General features: G+C 31.1%; 1 long non-coding RNA gene across 1 annotated transcript; it reads right to left on the minus strand.

Moving 5' to 3' along the window:
• Positions 1 to 1,287: 1,287 nt before the first annotated feature.
• Positions 1,288 to 18,658, minus strand: LOC107441744 (uncharacterized). The gene is made up of 3 exons (XR_015433639.1): positions 18,474 to 18,658; positions 2,280 to 2,297; positions 1,288 to 1,319 (listed from the first exon to the last, which is right to left on the minus strand). It is a non-coding gene; the product is annotated as an uncharacterized LOC107441744 (long non-coding RNA).
• Positions 18,659 to 21,190: the final 2,532 nt, after the last annotated feature.

Genomic DNA, 21,190 nt, shown 5'->3' on the forward strand with positions numbered 1-21,190 from the left:
ATATAATGTGTCAAAATCGAGTTTCTTTTAAATAATAAGTTAGAAATAGTTTCTGTATAAACTTTACAAATATATCCATGTAATATGCAATAAATTAAGTAGACTTAAAAATAATTCCACCACCTATCTTTAAATTGAAAGATCAATTTACCTCCAATAGGCCTACAATTTAAAAAAAAAAAAATTAGAAATGAAAACTATTATTATTCACAAAAATAATTAATGGGTTTGAATTTTTTTAAAAAAAGGAAAAAATAAGCATATCTCGGTAATTTTTTTCAGCTAGACAATGGGAAAAAAATCACATTTTTGTAAATTCTCTCCACTAATTTCAACGTAATAATTAGTTTTTTCCCCCGTAAACCAAAGTGCGCATGAACCCAAAACCTTTTATTAAAGTAATTGAGAGAAATTTATCATATATATTTGAGAATTGAATCTGTAGTGGTTGACAAGTAAATAAGGCAAACCAATAATATTCATAAATAAAAAAAAAAATTTGTTATATATTTGCTACCACTTTCTTATTTTAACTGGATTTTGTATTATGTGACTCGTTCGGAAAGTGGATATCCTTCACAGTGGTCTGATCGGACTACCTTTAAAAAACCATATGGAGGCTTTCAGTTACAGGAGACGTTGGAGAAAGTGATAGCAAATATACGTCTAAAATATTTTTTAATTTATGAATATAATTGATTTGTCTTATTTACTCGTCTACCAGCAAAGATTCAATTATCAAATGTCTCTAGAATGTCTATAGAATTATCTCTCAATTACTTTTAGAATAGAATTTGGTTTCATGCACACCACTGATTCTCTTATTAAGTAGTATGCGCAGACTACTTTTAATAAACCGTGTGGAGGCTTTCTGATGTAGGAGGTGATGGTCCTGGTCACCTCATTGGGAGGTGAGATCTCTATCACCTGAGCCACAGAGACTCTAGATTGGTACTTTATGAGCTGTCAGAATTTCTATACGATAACTGTGGAATATACAGAATCGTATTTCCGATAAGGCAATCTCGTCTTTTTTCTTCCAATTTATACATTTGGCTTATCCAATGGCTTTGGCCGATAATCGGCAATTGGGCGTCAGCCGTAACAGAAGGATGAACTTTGTCTTTCAAGGCTATGGATGTATTATTTATATTATATCAAATTTCAACCACGTAAGAAACAGCGAAACTGTTTAAAGGTTTTCAGATAATTGTTTTTTTATTAAACAGCGAGACTTAACCGACATGAACCCAATTAAGTGATTGATAAAAATATTAAAAATTAAACAAGCTTACCTGGTCCGCGATTATCGTTATCAGCTAAGAAGCAAAAATAATTATGAGAATTACACATTTATTTATAAATGGTTCAGTGATTTTTATGTTGAGTATGTAAAACAAATTAAAAAAAAGTGCAGAAAAGAACTAAAATTTATCTTCAGTTTGATTTAGAAAAAATAAATTAAAACATAAATTTGTTTTACAATTGAAGAATTTACTACTTTGAAACTACATATTTTGTTTTTCATATTAGTCTTTCGCTATTAAGAAAAGAAGCAGCCATGCTAACTACTCCGGATACGACAAATAATTTTTTTAAGAAAAGGAAGTAAAACAAGGCAGAATTTTTTTACGAATTCGTGGAAAAATTACATAAAATAAAAAATACCTAACTAATAATAAATTAAAGTTTGTTACCACCAGAAAATATTTCTCGTATAGTGGAACAAGTTGGCATCTGTGTTAACCCCTAAAGAACTTATCTCACATTTTGTTTTACTCTTATTTATTAAAAAAAGATTGATGAGTGGTAAATTTCTTATTTAATACTATTCGATTTGAATGGAAAAACATTTTTAATTGAAATACTCTTATTTAGAGTTAAAATCATTTTTTATGGATTTTTTTAAACTAAAGGTGGTCGCTAATTTTGGAAAGTATTCTCTTTGCTAAGACACAACTGTTCTACGGTTATTATTTTTTTATTTAGGTAGTTTTCTTGCCAAGAAAAAAATAAGGCATTGACATCTCTTGACAGGGAATGGGCTTAAACAGCTTTAAAATTTTCTAACGTCCTGACTAAGTTAGAAATCTTATTCTGAAGGGGAGTTTAGTTTTCTTGACGAAAAATTTCCTTTTCCTGAACTTCCTACTCGTCGCATCTTGACAGGATTCGTATCGACCAGCTATCTCTGGGATTCGAATTCGGTCCACCTCATTGCAAATCTGTATATTATAAATAAAAATATAGTTTATTATGTTAAATATTTTGCTACTTACCACACAGGACTGCGCCCACTAAAAGGGAAGTAACGGATTAAAAGAGAGCAAATTCCATAAATTAAAATAAGGGATGATACAACTGAAAGAATCTACATTTATATTACGGAGAATATAATGTAAATAAGTGCTTTATTCTAAGACAATGAAGTGCTGTAAAAGCAAAACTGAACAAATAAAAAGTAGTAGTTTAGTTAGGATTAAATTTAGTGGATAACTTCAATTTGCGCGATAATTTATAGAAACAATTATATTAAGAGAACGTCAAAGTTTTATATTTTAAACTTCTTCTGCCCCGAATTAGTTGTTGCACTTGAATGTTATTGTACTGATTATTAAAACGAGGATTTTATGATTTCGTTTGAACATTTTTCAAATCAAGTATTTATCTCTTACAACGTAACCTCTTCCGTCAGTAATCTTCTAAGCAAATGAATCGTGAATTCATTAGTAGTGTAATTTTACTGCTGTCGATATCTTTTAAACTGCATAGGAATTTATGTCAATCTACTTGAAACGTAGCCACTAACTTAGGGCAAAATTTTTGACCAGAATGTTGTACTTATGTCGATATCTTTTAAACTTCATCGGGATTTATTTGTCAATCTGCTTGAAACAAAGCCACTAACTTAGGGCAAAATTTTCGACCTGAATGCAGTACTTATGTCGATATCTTTTAAACTGCATCGGAATTTATTTATGTCAATCTGCTTGAAACGTAGTTACTAACTTAGGGCAAAATTTTCGACCAGAATGTAGTACTTATGTCGATATCTTTTAAACTGCATCGGAATTTATTTATGTCAATCTACTTGAAACGTAGCCACTAACTTAGGGCAAAATTTTCGACCTGAATGCAGTACTTATGTCGATATCTTTTAAACTGCATCGGAATTTATTTATGTCAATCTACTTGAAACGTAGCCACTAACTTAGGGCAAAATTTTCGACCTGAATGTAGTACTTAATATGGGATGGAGAGGGTAATTGTTAGACTTTTCGGGACGGGCGAGTCGTGAGTGTAGTCGAACGGAATTAGAATGAGAATAGTAAAAAATAAAAAGCGGTAGCTTAAGTTTGGGCATAGCCAATTTTACAGATCTATTTTTGCTTTCACTTTAAATCTAACACTTCCAATCCTTATGTGTTTAAAGTGTAACTGTTCAGAACCCTGAGAATGCATATATGACTCACCCGTCTCGAAGACGTTAAACATTTTCGTTTTTATTTCATCTTAAACTGAGTATAATTGAGGATTTTTGCTACACGATTTTTCATAAAGTTTAAAAACCTCGATGAGAATTATCATTAAACTGAATGATAAATACAGTTAAAACAGAGTACCTATCCCTGAAGGATATTTTCTCCCTCATCTCAAATAAACGAATTCAGGGTAGGAAAAGGCGGAATGATCATTACTGGGCTGGTAAATATCCCGTTTAGAGTAGAGTTTAATTTTAAATATGACCCCCGAGTCAGAGATCGAGAGAATTGTGAAAAGTTGCGTTTCTTTTAAACTTTTGAATCATTTGCAAGCAGTGGTGTGCTATAGTGGTAAATTTTAAATTAAATTTATAAAATAAAGAAGGGAACATGAAAATCTAAATGTAGCTGCTACTAGAGGAATTTCTGTCCAAAAAGCGTAAAAAGTTTGCAGTCCTGCTTTCATTGGGCAGCAACTAAATGTCTGCCATTTTTACGGATTTCCCGGATGTTTTTTTAATAGTTAATATAGTAGTGAATTTTATATATTCACACTTTATCCTTATTCAGGGTTTCCACAGGCCTTGTAAATTTTAAAATGTGGTAACGTAAATTAAACTTATTTGGATAATTTTAATTCTGTGTAACCACCACTAAAAAATGTTTTCCAAAGAAAGTATATAGAGTTGAACATTTCAGTTTCTAAACCAAATTTCCATCATGTCGATATATTACCATACCTGCCAACTTTCACTCTTTCCGAGAATGGATTTTCAGAGTGGCTGTAAAACAATAAACGAAAAACAATCTGACTCAAAAATATATTTATATTTTGATCCCGTTGAAATTCGCTTGCGCAAGGATTATTATGCTTTCATATATTTATTGTAATTATTTGTATGTAGTGGTGGTCAAACTCATTTATAATTATTATTATAATTCAAAAAATTAATTCGAATAACCTGAGAATTGCTACCACTTTAAATATGAAAGTAAAATCTTCCGGCAAATCCGGAAGAGTTGGCAGGTATGTATTACTCATGATAAGTTTTATTTTTCAGGTTCATCTGAACTAGTAGAACAGCAGTACTACGTATGTCCGTTATGGGTATTTTATGATGAATGGGAAAAGGACCAGCTTCTAAACCACTTAACTACAAAGTGGTAGACTAAAATGAGAAATATCTTAACCTTAATTTACCACCACTACAAAAAATGTTCAAGGACCACGGGAACCTCTTATTTGAATAAAAATGATTTTATAATGACTTTCACTTAATTATTTCAATTACATTCAGGGGTTCAACAAAATAACGGAAGCACTTCAGTACTAACTCTGTGTAAACGATATTTCTTCCAGCAACAAATGCTTTGGAAGATCTTACATGGCAAAATTGTTGACATACTTTAAGAGATCCTGCTTGAAGCTTTAGGAATTGATGTTCTTTTTACCCACGCCAAATTTAAAAAAAAAAAATTGAGCGTAGGAAGTTAAAAGCCGATTTCCTTTTCCAATACCACTGTAATTAAAAACGCTTTCTAATGTACGAGATAAATATTGCAATCCTGTAGAATGATTTCTAAGTTACTAGTATTAAAGCTAAAAAAAAAGTTATTAACTTTCAACCCTCAATTGCTTGACTTGTTTCTTGGGGTGGTACATAGGTAAAAAGGCATAATTTCTGAAAGCTTCAAGCATGACATTCCTAATTGTTCCAAGGAATTTTCTACGTAAAATCGTCCAAACCATTGGCTGTTAAGAAAGATTGTTTACATAGAGGTATAAGGCCGTTAAAAAAAGTTGATGTAAATTTGGCACTATTCTTGTTGTAGAGGTAAACTAAATACATTTTTTTAAGTACAGAACTGTAGTTATTGGGTAAAATAGCAATTGTTTGAAAGAATTAGTACTAAATACTAATCTAAGTACTAAATACTAAGAATTACTGCTTAATACTAAGAATTAATTCTAAATACTGAAATATAATTCTAAAAGTGTGGTTGTTTACAAAACGAAATGTTTTTGCAATAAAGTCATAAATTGATTCTAATGCGATTGAAAATATGTTTTGACAGTAAACAAAGAAGGAATGAATAAATATATCTGAATAAATTAAAAAATGTGATGATATGCTCTGTATAAATTTTAGTGTACCTTAAAACCAGAGATGCCAACTTGCTCCGGACAGCGAACTGATATTTTCGAGTGGTAGTTTCTTATTGTATGATTACTGATATACGTAATATTTTTACTCACCACTACTTCTAAACAATTCAAAGGGATATATATTACGCCACCTTTTAGTGGTTATTACGTTTTGAACCTAGTAAGAAGTTGACATAGTTAATCAGAAATTAGTAGATTTTAGTTTGTAGCTCTTCACCGTTTTTTGAAGTATTTTGTTGATCTGGAGCAGTTGGCATCTCTGTAAAACACTGAAAATTGTGGCAACTTTGCACCGAAATTTTTTCACGGTGTATAATTTTATTTGCAAGAATATCACCGTCGAATTAAAATCTATTGAAAGCGATTAAAATTAATTACTTTTTCGAGTATATTTTTTGAAATTCATTATTGAAGAGCATTGTAAAGAATGTTTTCAAATTAAATGCGAATAATTTTCACTGCATGTCATGATAGTAGTTATTGAATAATTAAATAAAGTAAGTCAATAATGAATAATTGAGTATCTACCACTTTTTACATTTGTAGTTATCTCTGTATTTTGAATAAACCTTCTTGCTCTAGTTAGACTTCTGGAGTTTATCTCCATACCTACTAACTTGCATGGTCGTAATAATTAATTTCGCAATGTGGTTGGTTGTAAGAGGAAACTTAATTTAAATTAGTAAAATAATGAATTATTTTTTTATTAAATGAATTTAATTATTGATTTGTCGTGGTAGGTTAAAATATTTGTTTTTATATTTTTAATTTCAAAATTGAAACCCTTATCTACCGCTAAGAAAATTATATCTTAACTGATGTGCATGTTGGCAGCTTTGCGCCTCAATATGAAAATACTTTAAGTGCGGTCTATACATATTTTATAACCGTTGTTGAACACTCGGCCCAATTTTGGGTTTACGACTCGTAGCCTTGTAATTTTGAACCCAATTCCGAAGACAAGGGAACTCTTGGATCAAGTTTTGGGATAAATTTGCCTTCGTGAGGGACTTTTTGATGAAACTAACCCGCATTGGTGTTACATAGAGAGGAAACCCTCATACGGTTAAACTGATGGCAAAGGGACTTTTACCCGTTATCCGTCTACCACTGCAGCCGGTACGGCGGAATTCGAACCAGATCTGATTGAAAGGCGAATGCTCTATCCACATAGCCATCACGGGTCAACGGTCTATATATATAAGAAATACCAAAAGGAAAAAGTTATAAAGCGCTAAAAAGGAATAAAGCGCTTACCTTCCAATGTGGTGAATCCGGTTCGAATCCTAGCAGCTGCTGATCGATTCGAATTCTGCACCCGGTTCGCATCGACCACTGTGCTGACGTAAAATATCCTCAGTGGTAGACAGATCTTGGGTTAGTGATCCCTAGCAGTCAGGCTAACATTGGAAGGTTCTCGTTTTTCTTCCTCCCCATGTAACGCAAATGAGGATTAGTTATTTCGAAAAGTCCTTTACAAAGTAAAATTTCTCCCGATAGTTGAACCAGGAGTCTCTTGTATTCTAGATTGGGTTCAAAATGACTAAGCTACGAAGTAGAACATTAGTACTCGTAAACCCAAAATCGGGTCACTTGTTCAACGACGGTTATAAAATAAAAAATTATTTATTAATTTCAAAAGAGAAATTATTTCATAAATAATATTTATACTTTTGAATTTCACACTTTCTGATGAACCATATTGTTTTCTTTAGCAATAGGTTTAACCCCTTGGGGACGGGTGATTCAGAAAAGCATTCGTGCAAAATCAGAATCAAGTTGTAATTAAATAAAAAACGGTAACTTAAATGTAGTCGTTGCTGATTTGACAGACTTACTTTGCTTTTACTTTAATTATTGTTAGTTTAAACATATATATAATCAATGTTAATTCAAAGTATAACTAAATAGTTTTATTTTGAACAAAGTAATGGTGAATTAAATAAATCAAACAATTATAACTCCGCCCACAAATAAACTACTAAAGAAATACTTTGATTACCAGTTTTATATTTTTACCCTGATTGATACGGTCTTATGCTGTCACGTATTTGTGACAGTCGGCGCGAAAGGGTTAAGGGACGCGTCATTTTAACGCACTTCGAGTTTTGAAAGGAAAATTATAAAACCCGTGTGAATTTTTATTTTATCTCTTGCATTGACTTTTAACCATTGATCAAGGTAAATATATATTGAAGTCTATTTTCTTCAAAAGCATTGAATTATTGAAATTCTCTTTGTGGTATACCTATCTCTGCGGATATGTGTCAATTTGACTCGATCGTAATTTAGAGAAAATTTTGAGTAAACATGCAATTATCACATCAATAATAAATAGAAATGTAAAGACAATACTTCGATCCGTTATTTCAAATGAAACAAGAGATAAACAACTGTTGCCGATAAGCAATAATAGAAAGAACAAACGCAGAATGTCAATTGATGTCAGATTTTGAAGGTTTCAGTTGCTTAGTTCGAGTATTAAAAAATAAAATACTAGAATATTTCATAAATACATATCTCATATTTTCATTTTTTTTCTACGTGCAGAGATGCCAAGTGATCCGGACGCGCCAAAATAGTTTAAAAAAAAAGCGGTAAATAACCAAGTAACCATGAATCACACATGATAAACTAGCTCTTTAAAATATATATTTGGTGTGCGGAGCAAGTTGGCATTCCGTAAGTCCTGTTACATGTATTCGTTCATACGACAAATTGACGCGTGTTCGTAGAGATAGGTATAGAAGAAACGTCCGTAAACCTAGTGTTAAAATACTAATCCTATTGATTTAATTTTGTAATGTCTAGAAATAGGGACTATTATGGAAAAAGTTAGAGGATAATGATGAAACAGGAATCTTGAAGTGCTTAAAAGTGAATGCAAACTTAGAAAAATATAGATGTTTTTAGCTCTTTGTAAGTTTTATTTTTTTGAGTTGGAATCTATCAATTATATTTATAGGACAACAAAATAAATCAGGATTGCTTTAATAACAATTAAGTGGAACCTAAACTGAAACATTTTAAGTAGACTTGAGAAATCTTAGTCACCAGTTGTTGATTTTTTTCAAGTTATTACAATCTTATAACTATTATTAGCTATCACTCTTAGATTAAAATCAAAAGATTATAAATTTTGTATATATTTTTCGTAACTTCGTAGTCAATAAAACGTTTTTCTGATTAAGAATACACTAAAATGGCTTTAATGTTTTCAATTTGGCCAGCAATATAAAAGTTTAGTACCATTGCAGGTGCTTTATAAAATATAATTTTATATTTAATTTTAATAAACTACCACTTGAGAATAAAAAAAAGGAATTATTTAGGTTTTAAAAGCGCCTCGTGAACCACATACCTGCCAACTTTCACTCTTTCCGAGAATGGATTTTCAGAGTGGTGGTAAAACAATTAACGAAAAACAATCTGACTCAAAAATAAATTTATATTCTGATTCTGTTGAAATTCGCTTGCCCATGGATTATTATGCTTTTATATATTTATTGTAATTATTTATATGTAGTGGTGGTCAAACTCATTTATAATTATCATTATAATTCAAAAAGTAAATTGGAATAACATGAGTATTGCTACCACTTTAAATATGAAAATAAAATCTTCCGGAAGAGTTGGCAGGTATGGGTAGAACCAATTTCCTTAGGAGCCGCTGGGCGGCCCAGTCACCCAGCTTGATTTAAATAAAGAAAAGAAAGTGAACCAATTTCTTTGTATCTACTTATATCACAAATTTATTAAGGCACTTTTTTATAAACACTGCGAATTGAAAGAAAGTAATGATAACAAAACGGATTATGCTACCGCAGTTCTATTTATAACTTTATTAAATTTATTTCTAAACTCTCAAAAGCAAAGAATTGTTTGTTGAGCAAATTTAATAAAACAGCATCAGAATAATTTTTAATCTATTAGTCAAATTTTTTGTTCTAACATAATCATATTGGAATAGCTAAGTGCGTAGGGAAAAATGCCAAATCAAGCATAATTAAAAAAGCATCTCTAAACTACAAAGCCTTTTATCAAGCAAGTTAAATTTTATTAAATATGTTATTATTTATATTTTTATTAATTAGCTAGGCAATTTATGAAGCTTTTGGCAATTTTTCTTACATTTTAACACCCTTATGGCGAGAGAGATAGAATAAAATGGCGTTTAATATGAATTTTTGAATAATTTACAAGTAGTAGATTTAATTTTAAATGAACTTTACAAAACAAATAATCATACATAAAGCATAAATTAGTTACCACTAAATGAAAATTTTCTATAAGGCAGTGAAAGGCCAGCGTATGTAGGATTGTGTTTTCATTACTCAGAACAACTTATAAGCCTTTTCAACTTCAATCAGTCATGAAGTTGGTAATAAATAAGTACCAAAAATTCAACGACTTATTTGATATTTCTAACTTTGTACAACATAAGAACTTTAAACAACATCTCTAACATAGTTTTAGAAGTTATTTCATGACTTACATTTCAACGTCTTATGAAGATACAAGTTAAATAAAGTGAGGAAAAACTGAGACAAATGTCGATGTTTGAATACTTTTGTAGTCGTCAATATACATTATTTTACAAAGAAAACAGATTTGTAATAAAAATTTGCTAAATTTCTAAAAAATAAAGGATATAAACACTAATGTGAATTTATTACCAATATTAAAACTTATCACGCCCTGTGGCAAGCTTGACAAAACTCGTAAAAATCTATATTATGCATAGTTCCAAAAAATTATGTTTATATATATTTCCTTTTTTTTAACTTTGAAGACAAGTAGAAATATTTAAAGATTTATATTTAAAAATAAATCTAAAAAAATATTTTCTAATCTACCACTTAAAAGATAGAAGAATTGTTTAATAATATTTTTAATAAACATAATAAATTTTTAATTATCTTTACCGAAACAGTCAAAAAATTTATAAAATTCTTTAAATGTATTAATAAGGCATTCATGTGTTTAGTGGTGGGTTAACAACTTCTTTCTCGTTCCCGTAAAAATCATATGGTGAATTTCTGTCTCCAATTTCATGTGCCCGTGATATTTCCGGGGCTAGAGCAGCTCACAGGCTAGAGAGCTCGTGATATTTCCGGGATTCAGCATTCAAAAGTAAGGCGGAGAAAATGTTTCATTATATCCACTTCTTGCTCTCAAAATTTTTTATTTTACCCAACAGATGGCTGCACCAGAATATTTATAATAAAACTGAGGATAGTTCAGCGCTATAAAAATAAATGTATTTCGTACTATTAGCTAAGCTACTTATGCTCATACACCTGTTTTGAATGCACCTGTTTTGAATGCACCTGTTTTGTGTTTTGTGATAAAATATTTTTTAATATTGTGTACATTATGGAGTCAGAGTTACAAGGACATTCGGAGTTTCAAATTTCAAGCCAAAGAAAAGGTCAAAAATCAGAAATGAATACTGAAGTGATATTGTACCTACACCTTTTTATGTAATTTTCTTGAATAAATAAAGGCACATTTAATTTTAAACCGTTTTCTTGAAAATAGTAAGATCTTTAATTAGTTAAAAAGATTTTCCAATAAAAAGTTAATTAAAGCAAATGAGCTTTTTAGCACTTATTTATTAAAACATATTTCTTGTGATTCACTAAAGAATTGAGCGAAAACACCTCGTTATGAGAAAGAAGTGAAAAATGTAGTATTTTTTTATAAAAAACCTTTAATAACGAAAAGAAAATAATTCGTTACTTTCAAATATATTAAATACTATTTTTTTTTAAATATTTTTTTAGTGAAATGCTTGGTTGTTTTTTAAAAAAAGGGGCTTTGGGATTATACGGTCCTCAGATAATATTTTTTCTATTGGTAACAAGTTAATGTATTTATATTTTAATAAATTAAATTTGAAGAATAATTTCATCCACTAATGAACAAAAGTAATTTATACAGATATTTCTTAGGTTTATATATTTTATTTTATATCCGTCGTTAAAGAGGCGACCCAATTTTTTGGGGTTTATGACTACTAATTGTAATTTTGAATCCAATCCAGAAGACAAGGGAATTACTGGACCAATCACTGGGAGAAATTTACCTTCGAGCACTCTATTTTCTGAGCCACCACAGCTCTGTAAGGTTATAGTTATATAAACGAATGTTTAAATTGAGTTCTAATTATTTTTTTTCCAGAAATTTTTTTAATTTCAAAAATTCTACTTAACCGGTTAACGCCCAGCGTCATATATTTGGGACAGTTCCTTTTTTCAAAGACATTCATTGTGGTGGGAAACTTTTTTCAGAATTTTCATTTATCTGGGTGAATTAAAAGATTCACAGATACCACAATGATTCAGTTATTTCTGACTAGATCTAGAATTATAAGGAGCAGGTACTTTCTGATCTATCAAAGACTTTTTGAATGCCTTAACAGTAGAAAAAACAATTAATTTCGATAATATATTAGACCACTTTTGCCGTAAAACCACTTTTTGTATCATTTCAATTTATAAATTCGGGACAAAACGGGTTAATTTCTCTGTCACCGAAAAAAGAAAATTCTAACAACCCCAAATAGTTGGAGTCTCTGGGTTTATTGCATAGATATTAATTTTAAATGCAAACCTTAAATTATTCAATTAAAAATCACTTAAAACCTTAATTATCGACCACTAAAAGTCTTTAGAATTGTCAAATAAATTAGACTCATCTAATTAAAATTATAATAATAAATTAATATAATAATAATAATATTAATAGTAATAATCAATAAATAATTATAATATAATCAATAAATTATGATAATACTAAGTAAATTAATAATGCAAATAAATTAGACTCGTCTAACTAAAATTCTAATAATAATCAATTAATGTAACAATAATATAATAACATTAATACAATAATAATATAATAATCAATAAATTATAATAAGTAAATTAATAATGCAAATAACTTGGACTCATTTTATTAAAATTCTAATAATAATCAATTAATATAATAATACTGATATAATAGCATTAATAATAACATTAATAATAATAATATAATAATCAATTAATTGTTGCAATCAATAAATTATAATAATAATAAGTAAATTAATAATATAATTAGACTTATCTAATAAAAATCTAAAATTGTCGCTGTTGGTGAAACAGCTTAAGTATTAATAAACCTTTATTACATGTGATCTATTATTATTTCGAAAAATCTTACCAAACAGAGGATTAAATTTGGTATCACAGTGTATAGGATTGTGTCTCAGTGAAGGAGAAAATAGAGTATTTGCCAAACACTTAATGATTATCTCTGTAAAACTGGAAAAATTCTTCCTTTAGGAGTGTAAATGTTGGCAGCTGAGTAAACGTCTATAAATATCAGCAGCTTAAAAAATTAATTAAAAATTTACGTTTATTGCCGCTGCTTTGGACATTTATTGTGTACAATAATTTAGTAAGTAAACAGGCAATACAATGGTTTGAAAGTATAACTTATGGTATTTTCTACCTCTTTGATAATTCGGAATACCAAATTTGAGAATGGAACTTTATAACCCAAAAAAATTCATACACAAATTTGGATTCTCGAAATTTTGTTTTTGCAAAAATGGTGTTATTGTAATCAAATGTTTACAAATAATAATAACCCATTAACGCCCAACTGTGAAAAGGTTGATATGAAAAACACCCTTGTGAAAAAAGTTGTACAGATCTGCTACATATCCGGAAAGGAGTACTAATTGGTAGTAAATATATTCGTTTTAATTTTTTGTTTCAGAAATATATTTTGACCAAAATTATCACTACTTATTAATAATAAAAATATATATTAAAATTTCCCAATCATGACAGTTACAGAGATGCCAACTGCTCCGGACACGCCAAAATAATTACAAAAACGGTAAATAACTACAAAGTAAATTTTGCAAATATTTGGCAATTTTTTCTTGCTTTTAAAAAGGCATAGCATGTAATAAGTACCTTTAAGTGGTGAATTATATAAGCCTACGAATTATTTAGAAATATTGGTGGATTAAAATCAATTAAATTGAATTTATTAAACCAAGAATCACAATTGATAAACTACCACTTTAAAATATATATTTGCTGTCCGGAGCAAGTTGGCATCTCTGCAGTTATGCTGATCTCGATTGGTATAACCTTACAACAAGAGAGAAAGCAGATCACTAAAACCTATTGGAACCTCTTTCAAAATATTCTCACAATAAACAAACCAAACATTGAAGCTCTAAACACCACAGAAGAAATCGATAAGCAAATTACTATACTCCAGAATGATATCATGACTGTCTATGGTAAATCAACTACGTCAAAAACACTCACTTCAAACTATCTTAAACTGCCACTTGAAATCAAATCTTTAATTAAAGAGAGAAACTGGTGCCGAAAGAAACATCAAAAAACTTCTGATCCAGACTACAGAGAAGAGATGATTTACCTCAACAAGCAAATACGCAAGAAATGCCGATACTATAGAAGAAAACAATGGATAGACAAAATCGAATCACTCAGCTCAGAGGATAATTCCGTCTGGAGAATGACTAAATCACTTCACACCACACCTCAAGTGGATAAGCCTCTACATAAAGAAACAGGGTATGTCTTCACATCGCAAGATAAAGCTGAAACATTTGCTGACTCTCTATAAAAGCAGTTCTCTCTAAACCCGGCTTTCTACCAGAACAATCACAACTTGGTTGTTGAAGAAGTAAAACAATTCAACTTATCACATTCATCTCCAGAGATAATCGAATCTGCCACAACAGAAGAAGTTACAAATCACATAAAGAATTTAAAAACAAAAACAGCTCCTGGTTTCGATAATATCAAAAGCAAGATGATCAAGCTACTACCAAAACAGTATATTCAACTAATCGATCATATCTACAATGCTTGCTTTGCCCTAAACTATTTCCCTGATGCCTGGAAGAACGCAAATGTCATACTTTTCCTTAAACCTGGCAAGGATCCTACCATGCCTGAGAGTTACAGACCTATCAGTCTCTTGTGCAATTTAGGAAAACTTATGGAAAAATTATCTACACACGGATTATGCCTCACCTTACCAAATTACCAGACGATCAGTATGGCTTTCGGAAGCATCTTGACACAATCAAACAGCTCCTCAGAATAGTCGACTATATTGGTCGCGGCCTCCACAACAAACAGAGTTCAGCATTTCTGATGCTAGATACCACAAAAGCATTCGATCGGGTTTGGCACCAGGGCATCATCTTCAAGCTGTTAAAACTGAAATTCCCATCTGGTATCATAAAAATTATACAAGCCTACCTGCATAATAGAACTTTTCAAGTGAGCTTTAAACACATGAAGTCAACAAACAGAAAAGTAACAGCAGGAGTGCCCCAAGGAAGCATTCTTGGGCTCATATTATTTATATTATTTACCCACAACTTTCCTGTCGAAAAACAAGAGTTTAACAGCATCACAGCACTTTTCGCAGATGACACTGGAATCGTAGTGAAGTCAAAAAACCCCAACATTGCCCTACAAAAACTCCAAGGAAAACTGAAAGAAATCGAAGCATGGTGTCTAGACTGGAAATTCAAAGTAAACGGACAAAAATCAAAACTACTAATCATTCAGCATAAAAGAAAAACCATCCTCCCCAAAAATCAAATTGTTCTCTTTAATGAAATTATTCCCATAGTCGAAAGCGCAAAATACCTTGGTCTGGTCATTTACAGTAAATTTAATTGGAAAGATCACATCAAAACAGTTATCAACAAGGCACAAGTAGCCTGCCACAGATTACAAATCCTTCTTCAGAACTCCAAAATGGAATTACTTTACATCTCAATGATCCGTCCCATCCTGACTTATGCATCTCCAGCTTGGTGCAACATCTCCACATCACTCCTCAAAAAACTCAAAACATGCCGGAACAAAATCCTCAGGAAAATAACAAAAGCAAGATGGTTTATCCGAAATAAAAACAGACATCGTGACCTCAACATAGATTTTTTAGATCATCATATTGCAAAGCCAAATTTCAGATTTTTTGAAATAAACACAAATTGTAACACTGCAGGATTCAACGAAAGTTTTACTTTTGAAAACTTAAGAGAAGACATAAACCTCAGGCTGATGTCAGCTCACTTTTATAGTGACGTAATTTTATCTAAAATTCAAAATATTTAAATTCCTTTTACTCCAATTGCATTCCAATTACCAGAAAGAACCATCCTAAAGATCACAATTCAAGATGAATGGGAAAAAGGCCGTTAACGGCCCCCAGATAAATATTGATGATGATGATGGCAGTTATGCTGAGATTGGCAAAAGATAGAAGAGATTGGTATGTTCTTACTACCAGTTATTAATATTTTCCAGATTAAATTTTTATAATAGCAGAGATGCCAACTGCTCAGGACGCGCCATAATAATTTAAAAAAACGGTGAATAACTTCAAAGTCAAATTTGCAAGATTGGACAAATTTTGCTTACTTTTTAAGCGGTGTTGCATAACTCTACAGCAGAGATGTCAACTTGCTCCAGACAGCAAATAAATATTTTAAAGTGGTAGTTTATCAATTGTGATTCTCGATTTAATAAATTCAATTTAGTAGATTCGTAGGTTTATGTAATTCATAGTACTTAAGTCAAGCTATACCTTTTAAATAGCAAGCAAAAATAGTCAAATATTTGCAAAATTTACTTTGAAGTTATTCACCACTTTTTTAATTATATTGGCGTGTCTGGAGCAGTTCGCATCTCTACTACAGCAGGGATGCCAACTGCTCCGCTTTCTGGAATAGTTTCATTAAAGTGGTTCCAAATTATTGCATTTTATTTCAATTATTGCCCAAAACGTTGCATTTTATATGATACTTATAACATTTACTTAAATTTCGCTACCACTAAAAAATACTATTTTACAAAACGGAGCATGTTGGCATCTCTGCTATAGTACCAAAGTGGCGAATTATATAATCCTTCGAATTATTTAGAAATAGTGGTGGATAAAGACCTTATAAATTAATTTATTAAACCAAAAATTACACATTAATAAACTACCACTCGAAAATAATTACTTGCTGTCCGGAGCAAGTTGGCATCTCTATAATAATTTTAAAAAAATTATTAATAATTTAAAAAGTTGGCAATATTAACCGAAAATCAGCAAATGTCAATTTATAGTTCTCTTTAGTTTTTAAAAATAATTTTGCAAATTGGATAAATACAGAGCAATATATATTTATATAGATATATTTTCTTTTTCGTACCAGTTTTTGCATCTTAACTTATATAGGTTTTCAGCCTTGGAAAGCATCTCCGTTTCATGGATGTAGGGAAGTTTGTCAATAAAACAATGTTGTAACTGTTAATAAGTAGTGGAGGAAGTACTTCTTAAGAAGAATGAAAAAAAAATGTCTTTCGGGATTGCTTAATTCATTACTCCTTCTCGTAAGTGAATTTCTCTTCTAGCAAGTGAGCGATGAATTAGCAAATGATTCAATGTGTTGGGGTTGTGGGTCCGGAACGTCCAGTATAATTTTCAATACGCTAGAGTCCGAAAATATTCAAGTGGTAGTAAACTACTCATCAAAGTAATTTGAAGTTTTCCCATTTTCCCAACCACATCAATTTAAAAAATATTCATCTAGCATGTATGAGACCCTTATGTCTGCAATAGATAAAGTAACTTTCCAAATCCTTATGGAGCAACAGAAACTTGATGAATCATTCTTTAAAAACAAGGAATATTAGAATATTATTATTATTTTATACTATTAAATTTGCATTAACTTGAATGTTCTTGACGAGCTTCGGGAGCTCTACCCATCAAAATTGACCTGAACTTTGCAGATAACACAATATAACAGGTAAAAAACACTTTTCCACTTTTTATGGATATGTGAGCTGGCCATTCGCTTCTACCTGATTAAGAATAATGTATTGAAACATATTATTCCACTTTTTCCCGAATAAAATTTTAAGCGTTGTAGTCAGGATTAGATCAACAACTAGAATATGATACATTTACTGGTAATATTACACTGATATGTAATGCACAGCTCTTGAAATCTCACATCTGTGTTGGGAATACCAGACAAATGCATACAAGGCAGTGGTCCTTAACCTTAACACGTTGAATGCGTCCTTAACACGTCACCGGCACTGAGTTTGCTCGTAGATCCACGGGGGTCACCGGTGACCGGCGAAGCCAAGATTATTAGAAACACATAATTCGAATAAATTTTTATATTAATATCGTTACTAAAATGGTTTGAAGAAATTAATGCAACATAAAACACTCAAAAATAGTTTTATTTATATACACAGAGATGCCAACTTGCTCCAGACCGGACAGCGAATAAATATTTTCAAGTGGTAGTTTATTCATTGTGATTCTTGGTTTAATAAATTCAATTCAGTAGATTTTAATCCACCACTATTTCTAAACAATTCGTAGGCTTATACTATTCCCGAATTTTATTGCACACATGCTAAACTTTGTAAAAAAACTAGCAAAATCTGTATGATATTTGCAAAGATAGTTTGTAGTTATTTACCGTTTAGCCAGACGAGCAAGTCATGTAAAATTAGCATGGCATCCAACGTGATGAAAGCGAAAGGTATATAGCACTTGGTTATGCTAAAAATCTTACCAAAGGGCTTTTAACTTAATCACGAATTTGAGGTGAAGGTTTACTTTGAGCGCAATTCACCAACCCTGCTCGAGGAGGGTGTAGTGATCTTAGAAGCGCAATCCGCTTTTACAACCACCTGTCATGTTTAAATAATATATTAAAACATGTTTTTGTCCATGCAAAAAATTTATGAACTTACTTAGAAGGAAACAGCAAATGAGAAGGAACATTAAACGGTTCTTCATTGTCAGGCAGCAGTAATTTTCTTCAAAAAGACTTTGTTGAATTTAGAACTTGCTACCCGTGCAATTTTTTAAGCAGTAAAGTGTATTTTCACTGCGAACCTTAATGGGAAATTAAAAGCTTAACTTACATCATAGAAACGTTGATCATAAAAATAATTTGATATACATCAAATACGAAACTATAAAATGCTCTTTTTCTATTAAATTTTTCATGTGTTTGCAGACAAAGTTTTATGATTTTATGTTAGGCTACTTATTTGATTTGAGAATATAGCTGCTAACAGATTAATGATTAACACATTACTTAGATTTCAGTGTGCATAAAACTTTCTCTAAACTCATACGTAGAATCGGAGGGGAGTTTTTCCTATAATTTATTTACTTTCGAAATGTATGCATCGTTTTCATGCTTAATAGTATAAATTTTTTATAAATTTATTATTCGAGCCAAATGGAAAACTATAAAATGCAAAAGCTAATGCAATCTGATATCTTTTAGTTTTTATGTTAACAATTTCGTTGTAAAATCAATTATTGTCACATAGGAAATTATAGAAGTAAGTGTTAATATAGTCTAAAGTTTTTTTAGTTTTAATAAGATGATAATATTTGTGTTTTTATATCCATAATTGTCAAATGTGAAATCATAAAAATAAATGTTAGTATAGCCTGATGTCATCTAGTTTTAACAGCATGATAACCTTTGTTTTTTATTGTTAAGTATCAAACAGATATTATAAAAGTAAACGTTAATATAGTCTGATGTCTTCTAGTTTTAATAGCATGTTAACCTTTTTGTTTTAATATAGATAAGTTTCAAATGGATAACAGTAAAACGTTAATACAGTTTGACCACTTCATGTTTTAATAGTACGATAATTTTCGTGTTTCAAAAACGTTGCATGTCAAATAGTAAATTACAAACTGTTAATAATATTTTGCCTTCTAATATAGTTTTCAATAAGCCGAATAATCTTGGTGTTTTAACATAGCTAAGTGTCTAATGGTAAATTATAAGATGTTTATATTTAAATAGTCTGATGTCTTTTAGATGTCTGAAATGATGCCTTTTAATAGCTTGATAACACGGGGGTGGAGACTTTTCGTTGCATTTATGCAAATACTTGATCTTGACTAATTCGGGTGTGATGATTTTAAATCTAAAGTTGGTTTTGTTTTGAAAACTACAGATTTTTTTTCGAAATAATTTTTTTATTTTATTTATTTAATTGTTTGAATGCACAAGCTTCACGTTTAGAATGAACGTATAGGTTTATATACAAACATATATTTATAAAAATAACCGGCGTTGAACAGCTGACCCAATTTTGAGTTTACGACTATTAATGTTTAACTCCATAACCTTGTAAATTTGAGCCCAACACAGAAGCCAAGGTAACTTCTGAATCAAACATTGTGAGAAACTTACTTTCCGTACCACTGGATGTAATTGATTAAAAAGTACATATGAGACGCAACATTGCACAAACTCTTTCTCAGTGAAGCTATTTAATTTTATTTTATAACCAGCGTTGATCGGCTGACCCAAATTTGAGTTTACGACTGCCAATGTTTAACCCCGTAACCTTGTAATTTTGAATCCTGTCCAGAAATCAAGGAAGTTCTTTGATCAAGTATTGGGAGAAAATTTCCTTCGTGGAGGACTTTTTGATGGAGCAAATCCGCACTTGCTTAACACGGAAAGGCAAACCACGGAAGCCTCCTACGATTAACCCAACGGTAAGGGGGCTCTAACTCTTGATCCGTCAATAACAGATGATATTTTTTGTCAGCACTGTAGTCGGTGAGAGCCGGGTGCGGAGTTCTTATTGACCTTCCACATCTGGGATTCAAACCCAGTTGCCTCATTAAGAGGCGAGCGATCACCTGAACCACCGCAGCTTTCAGTGAAGCTATTAAAATGTTACAAAGTTACCAAAGGTTTCAATTGCTTAAGTTTTCCATTGTCTAATACTATATAAGAATAGTAAGCCACGACTTGCCTAAAGAGGCATCCGAATCAACTGATGAGGTCCGTGCGAATAAGTGGCTACAATCAATACGAAAGAGCAGTGCAAGCCCTTTTATTTTAGTCACTCAGCAAGTGCTAGCATCAACTGCGGGATCACAAGAGCCCGATTTCACCCCGCAGAACGGCAGACACAGATGCCAAACCTCGGACAGATACCAGGAGCCAGCTGAGGTGCCGTGAGCTGGGCAACTCCCATACCACGACCAATGAGGCCCGATCTCAACCCAGATGGTCGCACTACCACAATCTAACCCCGCTTTATTTAAAATAGCAATTGCATCGAGATTAGCGTTGCCTAAAAGTTTGAGATATTAAGAGAAAATTACATAAATTATTATCTGAAAGTATCATAAAACTATATGGGATTAAACATTTATGAAGCATTGCAATGCTACAATAAATTGAAACAGCAACAATTAAAAGAACAGCTTAAGTTAAAACGTCAAGGGAGTTAAATATTCCAATTAGCATTAAAAGTTCACAAATAGTTCATAATTAGCATTAAAAGTTCACATCTTGATAGAGATCTTGAGTCTCCCTTCATATGTTCCAAATTTATTTATCAGGTGCATATTTACTTTTTTTGGAAGTGATTTGTTTCTGAACTCGTTGATTCGTAGGCAGATCAGAAAGGCATGT

This window comes from Parasteatoda tepidariorum, chromosome 5 (genome assembly GCF_982258835.1).
Source record: "Parasteatoda tepidariorum strain Cologne lab strain chromosome 5, Ptep-v5.0, whole genome shotgun sequence".
In the NCBI taxonomy this organism is placed as follows: domain Eukaryota; kingdom Metazoa; phylum Arthropoda; class Arachnida; order Araneae; family Theridiidae; genus Parasteatoda; species Parasteatoda tepidariorum.